The 19,671-nt window shown below is 40.5% G+C and overlaps 1 protein-coding gene across 1 annotated transcript in view; it reads right to left on the bottom strand.

The window, feature by feature from the left end:
- The window catches only part of CGA (glycoprotein hormones, alpha polypeptide), a 69,984-nt gene that overhangs the window by 18,582 nt on the left and 31,731 nt on the right, over window positions 1-19,671 (bottom strand). The gene's annotated exons all lie outside the window — the stretch shown is intronic.

Genomic DNA, 19,671 nt, shown 5'->3' with positions numbered 1-19,671 from the left:
TTAGGAGAAGAAAGCCTTTCATGTCTTATGGGAAACTTCCTTTTCCCTCCCTCCCTTACAGTCATTCAGTCATTTCACTCTCCATTAGCTTAGTCTCTCCCCTCCATTTGCACCTTCTTTCAAAACTTCTTTCTTTTGTATCTGGAAAATTAAGTAGAATTTATGTTTCTTGTGTGATCTTATTAAAGTATTTTCATTTGGTTTATGATTGGTTATGGATTCCATTTTTATTTCACATGTTTCTATGTAAGAATTAAGAATATTAGGGGATTCATATGAACATTTTATAGTGTTTTTAGAGTTTACAGTTTTTTAACATGATGTGGCAAAATAAACTATACAAAAGAGTTGTCAAAAATAATCCCTTCTGGGAGGTGGGTTGTAGGTACAAGTGGGAAAGGACATATATATACCTATGGCTGATTCATGTTGATTTATGGCAGAAGCCAACTCAATATTTTAAAGTAATTATCCTCCAGTTAAAAATAAATAAGTTTTAAAAAAAATAAAATAATTCCTTCTACATGTGACCACTCCCTGACCCCAGATCCCAGTTTCTCTACTCTGTAGTAATGTTTCCAATTCCTTATATATGTTTCTACACATAGCCTATGTATACATGAGTAAATACATTAACTTCCCATCCCCTTCCAAATTCTCCTTAAAACAATGAACAGAATATAAAATTGAAGGAAACTCTGCCTTTGTCCTCAGAGTTTAGAGAAACATCTTTCTGTTAATATAGTATAAATTATACTTTTCTGTACTTCTTAAAGTATAGAACACATATTACTTTTAATTATAATTGGGGAAATTAAATTTTAATTAACTGGGAAAAAACAATTTTTATTTATAATTGGGTGAAGTACTATTAACAAAAACATTTTAAAGTCAAACAATTTTATGTAGCTGCTTCCACATATTATTAACAGGACTATCCCATACTTGGCAGCTTTATTTCCCCCCTTCTTTGGATAACTTGTTGGAGAAGGCAATGGCAACCCACTCCAGTACTCTTGCCTGGAAAATCCCATGGACAGAGGGGCCTGGTAGGCTGCAGTCCATGGGGTCACTAGGAGTCGGACACGACTGAGCGACTTCACTTTCACTTGGATAACTTGTAGGGCTGGTGGGTGAGATGTCCAGACCTCTCATTCATCTACTGTTGTCTCTCAGTTGCTAAGGGACTTCTCTGGTGGCTCAGGCGGTAAAAAACCCACCTGCAATGCAGGAGACCTGGGTTCGATCCCTGGCTTAGGAAGATCCCCTGGAAAAGGAAATAGAAATGCACTGCAATATTCTTGCCTGGAGAATTCCGTGGACAGAAGCCTGGTGGGCTACAGTCCATGAAGTCACAAAAAGTGGGACACAATCCCTAACACAAGACACCATTTCCATTGTTAAAATCCGCAGTGCCCATTACAAAGAGGTAGACTGGCTAAAGACACTAGGACTGTTATCTGAAAACTGGATTTGCCTCTTGGTGGATGTCAAACCACTGTACGCAACCAAACTGAAGATCAGGAAAAGGAAGTATTTATTATTACTTGCAGCAAGTAAGGAGAACACATGGATCTTTCCCAAAGCAGTATCTCCTCAAAAGGCAAAATTGGGGAAGTTTTAAGTTAAGGGTATGTGCTTATTCATGCAGGAGCTTGAACTCAGCATAGAATTGGGGCAGAGGTCAACAGAATCCTAGCTTTAGTTGATTGAAGTCAGGAGGGTCGACAGGTATGCAGGTCAGGAAGCAACAGTTAGAAATGGACATGGAACAACGGACTGGTTCCAAATCAGGAAAGGAGTACTTCAAGGCTGTATATTGTCACCCTGCTTATTTAATGTTTATGCAGAGTACATCATGAGAAATGCCGGGCTGGATGAAGCACAAGCTAGAATCAAGACTGCAGGGAGAAACATCAATAACCTCAGATACGCAGATGACACCAGCCTTATGGCAGAAAGCAAAGAAGAACTAAAGAAAAGAGCCTCTTGATGAAAGTGAAAGAGGAGAGTGAAAAAGTTAGCTTAAAACTCAGCATTCAGAAAACTAAGATCATGGCCTCTGGTCCCATCACTTCATTGCAAATAGATGGGGAAATAATGGAAATAGTGAGAGACTTTATTGGGGGGGGGCCTCCAAAATCAATGTGACCACAGCCATGAAATTAAAAGACGCTTGCTCTTTTGAAGAAAAGTTATGACCAACCTAGACAACATATTAAAAAGCTGAGATATTACATTACTAGCAAAGGTCTGTCTAGTCAAAGCTATGGTTTTTCCAGTAGTCATGTATGGATGTGAGAGGTGGACTATAAAGAAGGCTGAGCACTGAAGAACTGATGCTTTTGAACTGTGGTGTTGGAGAAGACTCTTGAGAGTCCCTTGGACAACAAGGAGGTCCAACCAGTCCATCCCAAAAGAAATCAGTCCTGAATATTCACTGGAAGGACAGATGTTGAAGCTGAAGCACCAACACTTTGGCCACTTAATGTGAAGAGCTGACTCATTTGAAAAGACCCTGATGCTGGGAAAGATTGAAGTTGGAAAGAGAAGGGGATGACAGAGAATGAGATGGTTGGATGGTATCACCAACTCAATGGACGTGAGTTTGAGTGAACTCCAGGAGTTGGTGATGGACAGGGAGGCCTGGCGTGCTGCAGTCCATGGGATCTCAAAGAGTCAGAAACGACTGAGTGACTGAAATGAACTGAGGAGGGTCAATGTAATCATTCCATCCTCCACATGGGTGGGGGCCTTGGTTCCTGCAGAACTCAAAGATACTGTATGTATTATTATGTATTATTATACATCTCTTGCGAAAGAACTCTGCTTTATCACTGCACTATTGCTTGCCTTTTCTCTGTTCCTGCATTCCTTTGTTCCCTTAAGATCATTAATTACTTAATGACCTATATGAGAAAAGAATTTAAAAAAGAATAGAAAAAAACATTTTTTAATAAAAGTATTTTAAAAAGTGAGACTTCTCTGGTGGCCCCATGACTAAGAATCTGCTTTCCAATCCAGGGGACATGGGTTCTATTGCTGGTCTGGGAAGATTCTACACTTTGAAGGGCAACTAAGCCTCTGCTCCACAACTAGAAAAAGCCCATATACCACAACAAAGACCCAGTGTAGCCACCAAAAAAAATTTTTTTAAGATTATAAATTACTGAGTCCTGTTTAAGGGCAAGCTTGTGGCCAGCTTTAGATCACAAAATGGCTTAGGTGAAAAATAACTTCTCTTATATCTAGAAAGCCATTCCTGGTTCTCTTTCTCTAGGGACCCCCTAACTTAACTGGTTCCAGATGACAAGGAAAATATCCATCCTTGCAAGGCAAAGTCCTGAAAGCATGTCATAGTACAGAGCAGGCGTCAGGAACATCTTTTCTTAGCAATATGACACGGTGATGGCAAGGAGATCAAACCAGTCAATCCTAAAGGAAATCAATCCTGAATATTCATTGGAAGGACTGAGGCTGAAGCTCCAATACCTGGGCCACCTGATGTGAAGAGCGGACTTATTAGAAAAGACCCTGATGCTGGGAAAAATTGAAGGCAGGAGGAGAAGGGGATGACAGAGGATGAGATGGTTGGATGACATCACTAACTCAGTGGACATAAGTTTGAGCAAGCTCCCAGAGATGGTGAAGGACAGGGAAGTCTGGTGTGCTGCAGTCCATGGGGTCACAGAGTTGGACGCAATTAAGCAACGGAACAACCACAACTACGTGACTCAGTGAAGTACACACAGGCTATGCTAAAATGCATGGATTTTTTTCTAATGACATTTTGTCATTTACTCTATTTTTTTTTTCAGAATAACTACCTTTGTAAATGTTTCATATACTCAGTTGATTTGTTTTATAAAACATGATTTAATCTTTCTAATAGCAAAGTACGATTATCACAAACATATTGCCTCAATCAGAAGAACAACTGAGATATGTAAAATTCTTGCTTTTTCAAGTAGCTTTTGCTTCAGTGATTCCAAAGATGCATTACATGATTTTAAATTTTCAAGCCACACAAGAGTATTTATGAGGAAAAATAAGTCTTCCACTTAACACACTCCCATTCCCAAAAGGATTCACTTTGAACAATTTCTTAATGTTTCCAGAAATTTTCTGAGTACATAAACACATTTTATGGGGGGGTTGCTGTATACAAATAGAAACATAATAAACATATTGTTGAATGTCTTACCTTCTCTTTTTACATCTAGCAATGTATTTTGGTGTTTTTTTTTTCCATATCCAACCACACAAATCTAAACATACTTTTTAAAATATTACCCAGTAGGAAATTCCTTGTGGTCTAGCTGTTAAGACTCTGTGCTTTCACTGCTGAGGGCCTGGTTTCAATCCCTGATTGGGGAAATAAGAGCTGCAAGTGGCTTGGTCAGAAAAAAAAATAGTACAAAGAATTATGAATCATGAATTACTTAACCAGCCCTCTAATAAGCATTATTTGGATTATTTCCAAGTTTTTTACTATTACAAATAGTACTATATTTATTATCCTTGTTCTGGTTACATGTACATTTATAGTTCTACGATACACTGAGAAGTGTAATTGCTGGATCAAAGAATTTGAGAGTTTTAAACTTATTTAGAGATTGCTCAAGTGTTCTTCTCCACCACCACCCCAAAGTTGATGTCATGAAATATGTTAATTTCTGTGAAATAGATGAAAAAGAGTATCTAATTTTTATTTATATAATTTTGAGCAAGGCTAAACATCATTTCATAAATTATAGAGAATTTATGGATTATTTTTCTGTAACTACCTATTCAAAAATATTCCTCAAGTTGTTAATTTTATCTTTAATTTTGTATATCTATTTTATATATAGTAGTGTGTATCTGCTAATCCCAAACTCCTAATTTATATCCTCTCTACCCATCCCCCACCACCCTGCCACTTATGTGGTAACCATAAGTTTGTTTCCTTTGTAAGTCTATTTCTACACAACATGATAAATCCACTATGCTTCAGTTTTTTTAAAAAACTGATTACCATAATAAATTTACTTACTCAAAATAAAGAGAGAAATTAAACATAACTCATATCTTTAACAGTCTAGTTGCTATGAATTAAAAGTATTGGGATTTTTCCCCTCAATATTCTCTTTGACTTGTCATGAGGCTATGAAGACAGAACTCCTAACCTCAACTTGACTCTTTAATGTTGTGTAGCTGTTTCTTGTAGTCTATACCGTGTTCCATCTAAATCAGATTGATCAGGCTGTTTATTTAAAATACAGATTCTTGGGTCCCATCTGGGACCTCCTGGATCAAATTCTCAGTCAGCTGAGCCAAAAGATTTGCATTTTATGTGCCAAAGCTTGCAAACCACGATTGTGCAGCACCGTTTAGCAAACCAGCCATGTAGTTAAGGTGTAATAGCATGTGGTTTCATCTTCAGCTGTCCCTGTAGCACAACTAAATTGAAAATGGTAGAGTCATTTGTTCAGCTCTGCAAGCCTCCACTTCCCGCCAACAGCTGGAACCCCAAGCACCAGGAACCTGCGATAAAGATAGCCCGAAGCACCAAACAACTATCCCCGTGGTCACAGACTCAAAGGCTGGCAGCAGACAGTTTCTCAGTTAAGATAAAGTTTTTAATCAGCAGCAGCAGGTAATTGACTGACAGCCTGAAAGAACAACCTGAGACGTGATGTCTAACACACGCAGCAGCAACAAACTCTCCCCAGAAGTGATGGACAAGAAGCAGGCCAACTTGACACATGCTAACCACCCGAGAATATCCTCTGCTATTTCAGTCAAAACAGCATGGCCTAATCAATAATGCAAACATCCTGTTTCCCGGGCTAACAGACTCTGTCACTGGATTCCTCAGAGAGATAAAGAAACTGCTGCTACAATTATGCATAATCTTCCTCTAGCCTGAAATGTCAATAGAGGAGGTAAATAATGCTGCAGAGAGAGGAAAACCTCACAGGTGAAAAGTAATTTGCTTAACATTTTTCCTTTTTTTTTTTTTTTTTTTTGTTTTGCACATACCTCCTCCCACTTTCATTTAATAAAGCTTTTGGTAGTGGACTATCAATGAAAGGCTTCATGAAAGAATTAGGTTTTGTGCAAAAATCAAAAAAGAAGAAATTGAATTGATAGAGTGGTTTAGTTATATTTATAGTACATGAGGAGAGAGAAAAATGAAGCCCAAAGGAACTTTCTACTCTCATTCTGTTGAAGTCTTAGGAGACATTAGATGTGTTGTGGGTTTGCTTAAAGCCTCCCCATCCTGAAGGGCTTGGCTTTTTTGCTGGGAGAGGTAAGGGTGCTACATTCAGAAAATTGTGTCTTTTCCCTCTGTGTCTGTATCAATTGCCATGTGCAGATTCAGAGACAGTGAAGAACTTGGTGGGAGGCAATCATAGTCACTTTCATTAAGTAAAAGACATGTCCTTGGAATAATGCCTTTGGGGGGTCACAGGTGCCCCAAGATTCCCTCAATAAGGAGGGCCCGTAGTGTGGCTGTCCTGGTGTGAAATGTAGGCTACAATTCAACAGAAAGTATATTCAAAAGGAAAGAGGGAAAGGGAAAGTTGCTCAGTCGTGTCCAACTCTTTGTGACCCCATGGACTGTACAGTCCATGAAATTCTCCAGGCCAGAATACTGGAGTGGGTAGCCTTTCTCTTCTCCAGCGGATCTTCCCAACTCAGGGGTCGAACCCAGGTCTCCCAAATTGCAGGTGGATTATTTGCCAGCTGAGCCACAAGGAAACCTTGTCACAAACATTATCCTGACACTCTTTCACCACATACCCAACCACTCCAACCCCCAAGCTCTAGTTGAACAGGAGGGTGGAAGGATTCTGCCTAAGCTCATAGTCTAAGTGCTGCCTAAGGGAATTCCCTGCTGATCCAGTGGCTAAGACTTCTTGCTCCCAAAGTAGGGAAATGGGATTTGATCCCTGGTCAGGGAACTAGGTCCCACATGCCATGACTAAGTGTTCAAATTTTTAGTCCTGCAGGCCACCACTAAAGATCCCAAGTCCCACAACAGAGATTCCACATGCCACAATGAAAGACTGAAGATCCCGTGTGAAACAACCAAGACCTGATGCAGCCAAATAAATAAATATTTTCTAAATAAATAAAGGTAGAAGGTCATGCGCTCATCTCCTCTTTCAAGAACTCCAAAATTGCAACTTACTGCTAAACAACCATTGACAGGAAAATGTTGGATCACACCAATGAAAGATATCCCATGTCCAAGGGCAAAGAAGAAGCCCCAACAAGACAGTAGGAGGGGCAAAATTGCATTTAGAATCAATGGCTCAAAGAAAACCTTTTGCACGTCAGGACCCAGAGACCCCACAGGGACTGAGCCAGATGTGCCTTTGAGTGTTTGAGTGTCTCCTGCAGAGGCATGGGTCAGTAGTAGCCTGCCAGAGAGCAGGGGCTCTGGCTGCAGCAGACCTGGGTCACACAGCATTACCCACCATAGAGTCACCAAGCAGATGACCCACAGACTGCATAGCAATTATACCAAATACATTCTCACACTGTTAAGAAAGTTGTAGGGCCCATAACAGATTTCCCAACTTGGGGATCCAGCAAAGGGACTGAGAACCCCAAGGGAATTTGACATTGGAGGCCAGTGGGATTTGATTATAGATTCCACAGGACTGGGGAAACAAACTCTTGGAGGGCACAAACAAAACCATGTGTGCACCAGGAGCCAGGAGAAAGGAGCAGTGTCCCCAAAATAGACTGAGTCAGTTTTGCCTGTGAGTATCCAGGAGTTTCTGGTGGAGGCATGGGTTGACAGTTTGGCCTCAGGCCAAATAACAGGGAGGGAACACAGCCCGACTCATCAACAGAAAATTGGATTAAAGATTTACTGAGTATGGCCCTGCCCATCAGAACAAGACCCAGTTTCCCCCACAGTCAGTCTCTCCCAAAAGGAAGCTTCCATAAGCTTCTTATCCTTATTCATCACAGGGAAGACAGAATGAAAACCACAGTCACAGAAAATTAACCAATCTGGTCACATGGACCACAGCCTTGTCTAACTCAATGAAAGTATGAGCTATACCATGTGGGGCCACCCAAGACAGATGGGTCATGGTGAAGAGTTCTGACAAAATGTGGTCCACTGGAGAAAGGAATGGCAAACCACTTCAGTACTCTTTCCTTGAGAACCCCATGAACAGTATGAAAAGGCAAAAAGATAGGACACTGAAAGATGAACTCCCCAGGTCAGTAGGTGCCCAATATGCTACTGGAGAAGAGTGGAGAAATAACTCCAGAAAGATGAAGAGACGGAGCCAAAGCGAAAACAATGCCCAGTTGTTGATGTGACTGATGATGGAAGTAAAGTCAGATGCTATAAAGAACAATATTGCATAGGAATATGGAATATTAGGTTCATGAATCAAGGTAAATTGGAAGTGGTCAAACAGGAGATGGCAAGAATGAACATTGACATTTTAGGAATCAGTGAACTAAAATGGACTGGAATGGGTAAATTTAATTCAGATGACCATTATATCTACTACTGTGGGCAAGAATCAAAAATGATTGAATGATCTCTGTTCATTTCCAAGACAAACTATTCAATATCACAGTAATCCAAGTCTATGCTCCAACCACTAATGCCAAAGAAGCCGAAGTTAAACAGTACTATGATGATTTATAAGACCTTCTAGAACTAACACCAAAAAAAGATGTCCTTTTCTTCATAGGGGACTGGAATGCAAAAGTAGGAAGTCCAGAGATACCTGGAATAACAGGCAGGTTTGGCCTTGGAATACAAAAAGAAGCAGGGCAAAGGCTAACAGAGTTTTGCCAAGAGAACGCATGGGTCATAGCAAACACTCTCTTACAACAACACAAGATGACTCTACACATGGACATCACTAGGTGGTCAATACCAAAATCAGATTGATTATATTCTTTGCAGCCAAAGATGGAGAAGCTTTCTACAGTCAGTAAAAACAAGACCGGGAGCTGACTGTGGCTCAGATCATGAACTCCTTACTGCAAAATTCAGACTTAAATTGAAGAAAGTAGGGAAAACCACTAGGTCATTCAGGTATGACCTAAATCAAATCCCTTATGATTATACAGTAGAAGTGACAAATAGATTCAAGGGATTAAATCTGATAGAGGGCCTGAAGAACTATGAACAGAGGTTAGTGACACTGTACAGGAGGCAATGATCAAAACCATCCCCAAGAAAAAGACATGCAAAAAGGCAGAATGGTTGTCTGAGGAGGCCTTACTAATACATGAGGGAAGAAGAGAAGCTAAAGGCAAAGGAGTAAAGGAAAGATATACTCATTTGAATGCAGAATTCCAAAGAATAGCAGGGAGAGATAAGAAAGCCTTCTCAGTGATCAATATAAAGAAATAGAGGAAAATAATAGATTGAGAAAGACTAGAGATCTCTTCAAGAAAATTAGAGATACCAAGGGAACATTTCATGCAAAGATGGGCACAATAAAGGACAGAAATGGTATGGACCTAACAGAAGCAGAAGATAATAAGAAAAGGTGGCAAGAATACACAGAAGTACTATACAAAAAAGATCTTCACAACCCAGATAACCACAATGGTGTGATCACTCACCTAGAGCCAGACATCCTGGAATGCAAAGTCAAGTGGGCCTTAGGAAGCATCACTTCAAACAAAGCTAGTGGAGGTGATGGAATTTCAGCTGAGCTATTTCAAATCCTGAAAGATGATGCTGTGAAAGTGCTACACTCAATATGCCAACAAATTTGGAAAATGCAGCAGTGGCCACAGGATGGGAAAAGGTCAGTTTTCATTTCAATCCATAAGAAAGACAATGCCAAAGAATGTTCAATCCTTGGTCAGGGAGCTAAGATCCCTCATGCTGTGTGGAGTTACCAAAATTAAAAAAAAAAAAAGTTCAGAGAGTTGAGAGAATACAATCATTACTGAGTATGTCACTCCCTCTCCCTACCCATCAAATACTGTATTTTTAACAATTTCTTTTGCTTTGAAAATTATTTCTATCCTTTGTGATGGAGACATGCTGGATCAGGTCCTAGAAAGGTTGAAAGCTCTGACCTCAAGCATAAAGCATTCGAGGCTTACCCTCTCTCATAGTGTCATGTGAAATCTCTCTTCCAGACCTGACCTCTCCCCTGAGCTTCACACCAGGGTCTTGTTTCAGTTCACTAATGAGACATTGCTGTGTAACCAATCACCCCAAAGTCTGGAGCTTAAAACAACAAACATTTGTTACCTCACATACTTTCCGAGGGTCAGAAATCTGGGACTGTCTTAGTTGGGTGAATCTGAATCAAGGTCTCTCTTGAGACTGCAGCCCAGCTGTCACATGTGGTTGCAGTCATCTCAAAGCTCAACTAGGGCAGAGAACCAATTTCCTAACTCATGTAAGTGGTTGCTGGCAAGCCTCAATTCCTCATTCAGACAGGATATTTATAACACAGGCTTCTCCATAGGGTGGTTAACAGCATAACAATGTGGTGGGCAGTGGGAAGAAGCAGGGGAGGGAGAGGAGGCACCCCAAACATCCACTGGAACCCTCATTCATTGTTAGTGGGAATACCAATAGTATTGTCATTTTAGAAAAGTTTGTCAGTTTCTTGTAACATTAAATATATATTTATGTTGTGATCTAACAATCTCTCTCCTAAGTATTTATCCAAGAGAAATTATGTCTGTGCAAAGACCTGCAGGTGAAAGTTTATCAAAGCTTGAAGCATAATAGCCAAAACTAAAAATAATTCAGTTGTTCTTCAACTGGTGAATGTATATGCAAAGTATTGCACCTCCATACATAGGAATTCTATTCAACAATAAAAAGAAAGAAACTATTGGTACCTGTAAAGCAGGAGTGAATCTCAAAATCATTAGGCTAAGCAAGGAAATCTGGCACAAAAGGTGTGATTCTGGAAAAGGCAAAACTATAGGGATAGAGATCAGAGTTTTGGAAATAGAGTGAGGAGTTTGACTCCAGAGAAACACAGAGGAAATTTTCTGTTTGAGTGCAGTGGTGGTTATATGACCGTATACTTTTTTTTTTTTTTTAATTTCGGCTGGGCTGAGTCTTCATGGCAGAGAGTGGGCTCTTCACTGGGATGCACAGGCTTCTCTAATTGTGGCACAGGGCTTCGTTGCCCTGTCACATGTGGGATCTTAGTTTCCTGACCAGGGATCAAACCTGCATCCCCTGCATTGGAAGCACAGAGTCTTAATCTCTGAACCACCAGGGGAGTCCTTCTATGACGTTATGCTTTTCTTGATACTCATAGCATAATCTGGAAATGATGGATTTTACTGTATGTCAATTATACATCACTAAGTCTGATTTTATTCATTGGAAGGACTGATGCCAAAGCTGAAGCTCCAATACTTTGGCCACTTAAGGAAAAGACCCTGATGCTGGGAAAGATTGGAGGCAAAAGGAAATGGGGGCAGCAGACGGTGAGACGGTTAGATAGCATCACCAGTTCAATGGACTTGAATTTGAGCAAACTCCGGAAGATAGCAAAGGACAGAAGCCTGTCATGCTGTAGTCCATTGGGTCACAAAGAGTCTGACCTTCAGACTTAGTGACTAAACAAGCCTGACTTAAGGAAAATATAAAAGTAAAGGTGGGGAGGGCAAGAGAAAAGGCATGAAAGTATGACAGCATGGTGTATGCAAGAAAGAGACTCCAACAGTTCAATCTTACAAGGACATAACTGTCAAAGCAAGGAATGCAAGGACACAGTCCTGAGCCTTTCACTCATGCGAGCAGCTTTCACCTCAAGCTCAATATATTCAACATGAAAGCCCCCATCCCTCTGTCCTAGAAAAGTACCATCTTGCCTGTTGAGGATGTAATTTTCCTAGTCAGTGAAACCCTAAAGCTGGAGTCATTGTCCACGTCTCCCTCTATCTGCCCTGCCAAATCCATGCTGCTCTCTTGCAGTGCCATGGCTTTTGTGCTTTTGGTGGTGGCAGCAGTGGTACACTGATGAGCACGAGGGTTTTCCGTTTCTCTCGTGTACCATTTCTTTTTCTTACCCCACTGCTCCCATATAGTTCAGGCTTTTGTTTCGTCTCACCAGGATTAGAACATGGCAGCCCTCTAACCAGTGTTTGTGCATCTAGTCACTCACCCTTCTTGCCAGATGAAAACGCCAACCTTATCCTACCATGTCCTAAACGAAAATTGATTCAATGTCTTTGTCAACAAAAAGACTCTCTGCTTGATCCGAATCTACTTTTCAAGTTTATTCCTCAGTCCACCCAGGTCAACAGCCTGCTTCAGAGCCAGCCAATCTGAGTTGTGCAGTTCCACCTGTGTGTATTTTCTTCAAGAGAGATCTTACAGTTTTGAGTTGCCCTCTCCTTTCCTCTCCCTATATTTATATTTTTTTCAAATATATTTATTTATGAATGTATTCATCTATTTGGGTGAACCGGGTCTTAGTTGCGGCATGCAGGATTTTTCAGTTGTGGCATGTGGGATCTAGTTCCTGACCACAGATTGAACCCGGGCCCCCAGCATTGGGAGTGCAAAGTCGTAGCCGCTGAACCACCAGGGCAGTCCCTCCTCTCCATATATTTCAATCCTTTTCTTCTACCATGACTCAGCACAAGTCCTCTATCTCCCCACTTTCATCTCTTGCTCCTTAAGTTGCACTTGCTTCCTTCTCTGAACTCGGCAATACTGATTGTTCAGTATCCAGGAAGTGGTTGTATTGATAATGGTATTTCTACAGCCATTGAAAGAGATTACAAACTACTTTCCTTTTCATCATCCAGTTTGAGGACTTCTCAACAAACCTAGGAGATTATTCTTATTTCAAAGTTAAAAAATCTGAGGCTATGTAATGCATGGTGATTTGCCTAAGGCCACATAGCTAAGAAATGAATTTTTGAAATGAACAAATGAAGACAGAACTAGGAAATTGACTTAGCAATCAAGAGGAAGAGGCAGGACTGTTTTTAATAGAGAAGAAACTATTTAAAGTCAGAAAAGGACTATGTCAAGTCAGAATTCAACCATGATTTGCATTCTTACAGACCACACTATCTGTTTGGCTTTTGTCAGATCGGTAAGATACAGTAAATGGTAGTACTTAATCTAAACAGTTCAACAGATGAACTTTTAATAAACTTGAAACTGGAAAACAGTACCCTAAGCAAGGACTTATTTCTGCTTCTGTGACTGTTGGAGCTGGCTGTGTGGGAGAGTTAACTACTATGATAAATGTGGAATTAAAATTAAAAAGCTCTGATGTATATTTTTAGAGGACAGAAACAATTAAAATTAAATGTAACTCAAAATTCAGTTCGTAGAGTTGGCATTTAAATTGGCTGTTTAGCAAAATTCTATATGATTAAAGTAGTCACTTGAAAATGTCTTTCAAAGTAAAGCATTTTAGTATGCTCCAGTTCTTAGATGATCGATATCACTTGATCTTTGTGTTCTCCTCTGGAATTGACTTGTTCTGCAGGTTGAGTTAGGAACTCTTGGACTAATGTTTTAGAAAGGAGCTTATCAGAATAAAAGAAGAAAGAGAATCTTATCTGACAATAAAATATCCTGGTCCTTTAAATACTGATAGCATCTTCAGTGTAGAAAGGAGGATAGGGAGGAATCATTTTCTTCATATTAAAGGCTTGGACCTTTATCTCACAGTCCATTTTGAGTTATTGGATGTGTGACTATCTTTGAGGGTGCTGATGAATCAGAAAATTCTTGCAGTTGTGCTTCTGACCTAGAACATTTTTTAAACAAAAGACACATTTTTTAAAACCCCATGTGAACAACCATATGATCTCTGAGAAAGGATATCTAATTTATTCCATTTTTTATTTCATCTAGAGTTATACCAAAACCATGACCAGCAGATAAGAAACCAATTTTTAAAACTCCCCGGGGTACACATGAAAAGATGCTCAACATCACTAATTATAAGAGAAATGTAAATAAAAACTACAATAAGGTATCACTTCATACCAATCAGAAGGCCATCACCAAAAAAATCTACAAACAAAAAATGCTAGAGAGGATGTGGAGAAATGGAAACCCTCTTACACTGTTATTGGGAATGTAAATTGGTACAGCTACTGTGGAGAACAGTATGGAGGTTTCTTAAGAAACTAAAAATAGAACTACCCTATGATCCAACAATCCTACTCCTGGGCATTTACCCAGAGAAAATCATAATTCAAAAAGACACATGCACCCTAATATTCATTGCAACACTATTGACAATGGTCAGAACATGGAAGCAACCTAAATGTCCATCAGCAGAGGAATGTATTGATAAAGAGGTGGTATATATATATACAATGGAATATTGCTCAGCCATGAAAAGAAATGAAATTGTGCCATTTGCAGAGACCTGTGCTGTGCTTAGTCGCTCAGTTGTGTCCGACTCTTTGTGACCACATAGACTGTAGCCTGCCAGGCTCCTCTGTCCATGGGGATTCTCCAGGCAAAAATACTGGAGTGGGTTGCCATGCCCTCCTCCACGGCATCTTCCCAACCCAGGGATCGAACCAGGGTCTCCTGCACTGCAGGTGGATTCTTTACAGTCTGAGCCACCAGGGAAGCCCAAGAATACTGAAGTGGGTAGCCTATCCCTTCTCCAGGGGATCTTTCTAACCCAGGAATTAAACCGGGGTCTCCTGCTTTGCATGTGGATTCTTTACTAGCTGAGCTACCAGAAATGCGGATGGACCTAAAGACTATCGAACAGAGTGAAGTAAATCAGAAAAACAAATATCATATATGAATGCATATATGTGGAATCTAGAAAAATAGTATAGATGATCTGATTTACAAAGCAGAAATAGAGACACAGACGTAGAGAACAAATGTGTGGATATCAAGGGGGAAGTAGCGGTGGGGGTGGTGGTGATGAATTGGGAGACTGGGATTGACATATATACACTATTGATGCTCTATATATAAAATAGATAATTAATGAAAACATACTGTATAGCACAGGGAACTCTACTCAATGTTCTGTGGTGACCTAAACAGAAAGAAAATCCAAAAAAGGGGGGTTATTTGTAAATATATAGCTGATTCGCTTCGCTGTAGAGCAGAAACTAACATGACATCATAAAGCAACTATGCTCCAATAAATTAATACAAAAACAAACTAAAATCCCAGGGCAGAGACTAGCTGGATATTCACCAAATACTTTTCCTCTTCCTCTGCACCCAAATAAACACTTCCCAACCTCTGAGCACTCAAGAAGACCATATAATCAGTTCTTGTGAATTAGATGTGAAAAGGGATGTGCCTCTGTCCATCAAGGCAGTTAAGAGGGCTTCCCCCTGTGCTACCTGGATAATGCTAGGGTGCCTCTGAGGTGACACGTTGAAGATAGCAGAGTCACAGCACTGAAAGAGCCTGATCCTCAGTCAACTGTATATAGAAGACCCTCCATACCTTCCACCTTCCACCACTAACTGCATTGATCTTCACAGTGAGAAAGAAATAAATTGTCATTATGATAAGGCATCAGAGTTTCGGAGATTGTTTATCAGACTACTGGCTGTTGGCCTGCTTACTATCTCTTTGCTCCCCTCAAAAGAAATTTCTACCACTATGAGCTACCATGCAATATCTAAACAATTCTTTTGTCTTCACATTTATTTTTTTGTTCTAGCTGCCTGCTCAAAGCCAGTGGATCCTAACTTGGAAGCCAAGGAATTTTTTGAATTTGATAAAAATTCAAAACCCTTATCTGTCAGAAAATAAACAAATGCACTCATGTTCCCAATTTTTTTTTAATTGGAAGATAATTGCTTTACAATGTTGTGTTAGTTTCTACTACACAATGAGGTGACTCAGCTATAAGCATACCTATATCCCCTCACTCTTGAACCTGCCTTCCACCAACCCTGTCCCATCCCCTCTAAGTCATCACAGAGCACTGAGCTGAGCTCCCTGTGTTATACAGCAGCTTCCCACTAGCTAGCTAGCTATTTTACACATGAAACTGCAAGTGTTAGTCACTCAGTAGTATCTGACTCTTTGAGACCCCACAGACTGTAGCCTGCCAGGTTCCTCTGTCCATGGGGAGTCTCCAGGAAAGAATAGCCTTTGCAATTTCCAGGGGATCTTCCCAAACCAGGGATCGAACCCAGGTCTTCTGCTTTGTAGGCAGATTCTTTACCATCTGAGTGTAGTGTATATATGTCTAGACTACTCTCCCTATCCGTTCCACCTTCTTCCCCTTCTGTCCACATGTACTTCCTCTTTGTCTGTGTCTCTATTTGTGCTCTGCAAATAGACTCATCTGTACCATCTTTATAGATTCCATACACATGCATTAATATACAGTATTTGTTTTTCTCTTTCTGACTTACCTCACTCTGTACGACAAACTCTAGATTCATCTACATCACTTCATTCCTTTTTGTATCATGCCCAAAATTTTGCTTAAAACTTCAAAATATTTTCAGAATCCCAGACCCCAGGCTAAGATTCTCGCTATTAGCAATTAGTGTATTAGGAATATAGAGGAACCTGAGTTAAGTCTTAAGTGTATATTATTTTCAATCTTTCCAGTTTTACTTGTCATCCCCTTCATTGTACAACTGCCCAGTCATATTCACGTCTTTGATCTTTGGATTTTAAAAATGCAAAATAAAACCTAGTTCTCCAACATTGATTTTTCTCTCCCAGAATAGAGACATCAGTGTAACAGTCCCAATGTCAAATATCAATTCTGCAAACAGGCCTTTTGATTTCTGTATTGATTATGAGCAGTCTCTGCATCAGAACCATCAACGATGTGATGGTCAATATTCTATGCCAGGCACTGTGCAATTGCTTTTGGAAACAGCACCTTAACTTCCTAGCGTGAGCCTTGAGACCTTTTCAGTTTTGCCCTGTCAAGCTCCCTAATCTCATTTCTCATCAGTATGGCACATAAAATATTTGTTCTTATAGTATCACATGGCTCATTGGTACATGGAATCTACCATGCTCTATGACTTCTATGACTCTATGACATGGAATATCCTCTCCCTAACTATCCAAAATCTCCTGTTATATTTGAAGGTTCAGCCCACGCATCACCTTTCTGGGAACAGATGCTGGCCTGCACACTCCTGAATGAAGTGTCCTCAAGCCTGCTTCCACAGGGTGGCCCAGGCCCAGGCCACAGTACTCCTCACAGTGCAGATTTGCTGCCATGCCTCCCATGGGACTGTTAGCTCCTTGAGGGTGAAGACTGTCTTTTGTTGCATGCTCTTTTTCATGATTTTGTTATTGAAGTATAGTTATTTAAAATGTTATAGTACATTGAAGTATAGCTAATTTAAAATGTTGTGCTAGTTTCAAGTGTATAGCAGTGTGACTCAGTTATAGGCACCTAGCAAAAGGACACCTGCACCTCAGCCCTCTGTTTTCACATTAGTTTTTCTTTCAGGGGACTCCATTCTTTTCCTTTTTAAATTGGAGTATAGTTGCTTTATAATGTTATATTAGTTTCTGCTGCTGCTGCTGCTAAGTCGCTTCAGTCATGTCTGACTCTGTGTGACCCCATAGATGGCAGCCCACCAGGCTCCCCCGTCCCTGGGATTCTCCAGGTAAGAACACTGGAGTGGGTTGCCATTTCCTTCTCCAATGCATGAAAGTGAAAAGTGAAAGTGAAGTCGTTCAATCATGTCCGACCCTCAGCAACCCCATGGACTGCAGCCTTCCAGGCTCCTCCATCCATGGGATTTTCCAGGCAAGAGTACTGGAGTGGGGTGCCATTGCCTTCTCTGACATTAGTTTCTGCTGTACAGCAAATCAATCAGCTATATGTATATATATAACCCCTCTTTTTGAATTTCCTTCCTATTTAGGACACCACAGAGCTTTGAGTAGGACTTTCCTGGAGCTCAAATGGTAAAGAATCTGCCTGCAATGCAGGAGACCAGGGTTCAATCCATGGGTCAGGAAGATCCTCTGGAGAAGGGAATCGCAATTCACTCCTGTATTCTTGCCTGGAGAATCCCAGGGTCAGAGGAGCCTGGTGGGCTACAGTCCATGGGGTCGCAAAGAGTCGGACATGACTGAGCGACTAACACACAGAGAGCTTTGAGTAGAGCTCCCTGTGCTATACAGTTGGTTCTCATTAGTTATCTATTTTATACATAGTATCAATAGTGATGGGGCTTACCAGATGGTGTTAATGGTAAAGAACCCACCTGCCAATGCAGGAAACTGAAAAGAGACATCAGTTTGATCCCTGGGTCAGGAAGATCCCCTGGAGGACGACATGGCAACCCACTCCAGTATTCTTGCCTGGAGAATCCCTTGGACAGAGGAGCCTGGTGGGCTACAGTCCATAGCGTTGCAAAGAGTCAAACACAACTAAAGCAACTTAGCATGCATGCACACATAAATAGTGTATATATGTCAATGCCAGTCTCCCAGTCCACCCCTCTTCTCTTTCCCCCTGACCCCCGCCCTTGGTATTCATACATTTTGTTGTCTGTGTCTGGGACTCCATTCTTTTTCCTCTATGCCAGTCTCTTCTGTACCTCACAGAATATGATTGCTGATGGATCCTAAACCTCATATGTCAGAGCTTCCATTACCATAAGTGATTTTTCTCAAGTTCGAAGGCAAAAAAAGTCCAGAAGGATGCTGGCCTGACTTTGATCATATTCTTATCCTGGATCAACTGTGACATGTTACATAATGACCCTCTCAATAGATGCCCACATCCTGATCCCAAGAACCTGCCTTACAGGGATCTTGCAGTTGAGACTAAGTTAAGGATCTGGAAAGAAAGATTGTCTTGGATTATCTGTGTGAGCCCAATATAATCACAAGGGTCCTTATAATGAGGAAGCAAGAGAATCAGAAAGAAACAAAGAGAGAGAGATGTAAAGGCAGAAGCAGAGGTCATAGAGGAGAGAAGATGCTATACTGCTGGCTTTGAAGATGGAGGAAGGGGCCACAAGTTAAGAAATGTAGACAGCCTCTGGAGGCCAGAAAAGGAAAGGAAATGCATTTTCCCCCTAAACTTCCAGAAGGCATGCAGGTTTGCTGGCACCAATTTTATCCCAGTGGAACAATTTTGGATTTCTGATCTCCAGAACTGTATAATAATAAATGTGGTTGATTTTAAGCCAATATGTTTGTGATACTACCTTATAGCAGCCATAGGAAATTAATATACCAATCAAATATGGCCAGGGAATGGGCTGAGCTTGAGTCAACTTGAGTCAGATCCTGCCTCACATTGATTTCCTATGACCAATATCACCCATTAATAGTATCTGCGTTCTAGGCTACATTATGGAGCTGACAGATGTGAAATTGTTTAAGCTATTAAACTCCCTCGAGGACTCTCAACAGCTAAGATTTCTTTAGGATAACATGACCAATTGGTAAATTAAAGGTAAAGATTCTAATATATTGACTTTCCAAGCAATTTATATATATATATATTCTAAAACAACTAAATTGTATAACATATATTAAGATATAACAGTATAAGATTTAATTCTCTAAATTCTCTATTCAGTCATGATCATTAAATGACTCCCAAGTACCAGACACTATCCACCCAGGTGCTGGTGATTATAAATAAAAATTTATGTGTGAACAAAATGTAAGTGATCTCTGGGACTTCTGTGATGATCTAGTGATTAAGGCTCCGCACTTCCACTGCAGGGGGCTCGAGTTC

The sequence above is a fragment of the Bos mutus genome, chromosome 9 (assembly GCF_027580195.1).
Source record: "Bos mutus isolate GX-2022 chromosome 9, NWIPB_WYAK_1.1, whole genome shotgun sequence".
Classification (NCBI taxonomy): domain Eukaryota; kingdom Metazoa; phylum Chordata; class Mammalia; order Artiodactyla; family Bovidae; genus Bos; species Bos mutus.
This window is presented reverse-complemented; position numbering and strand designations above follow the sequence as displayed.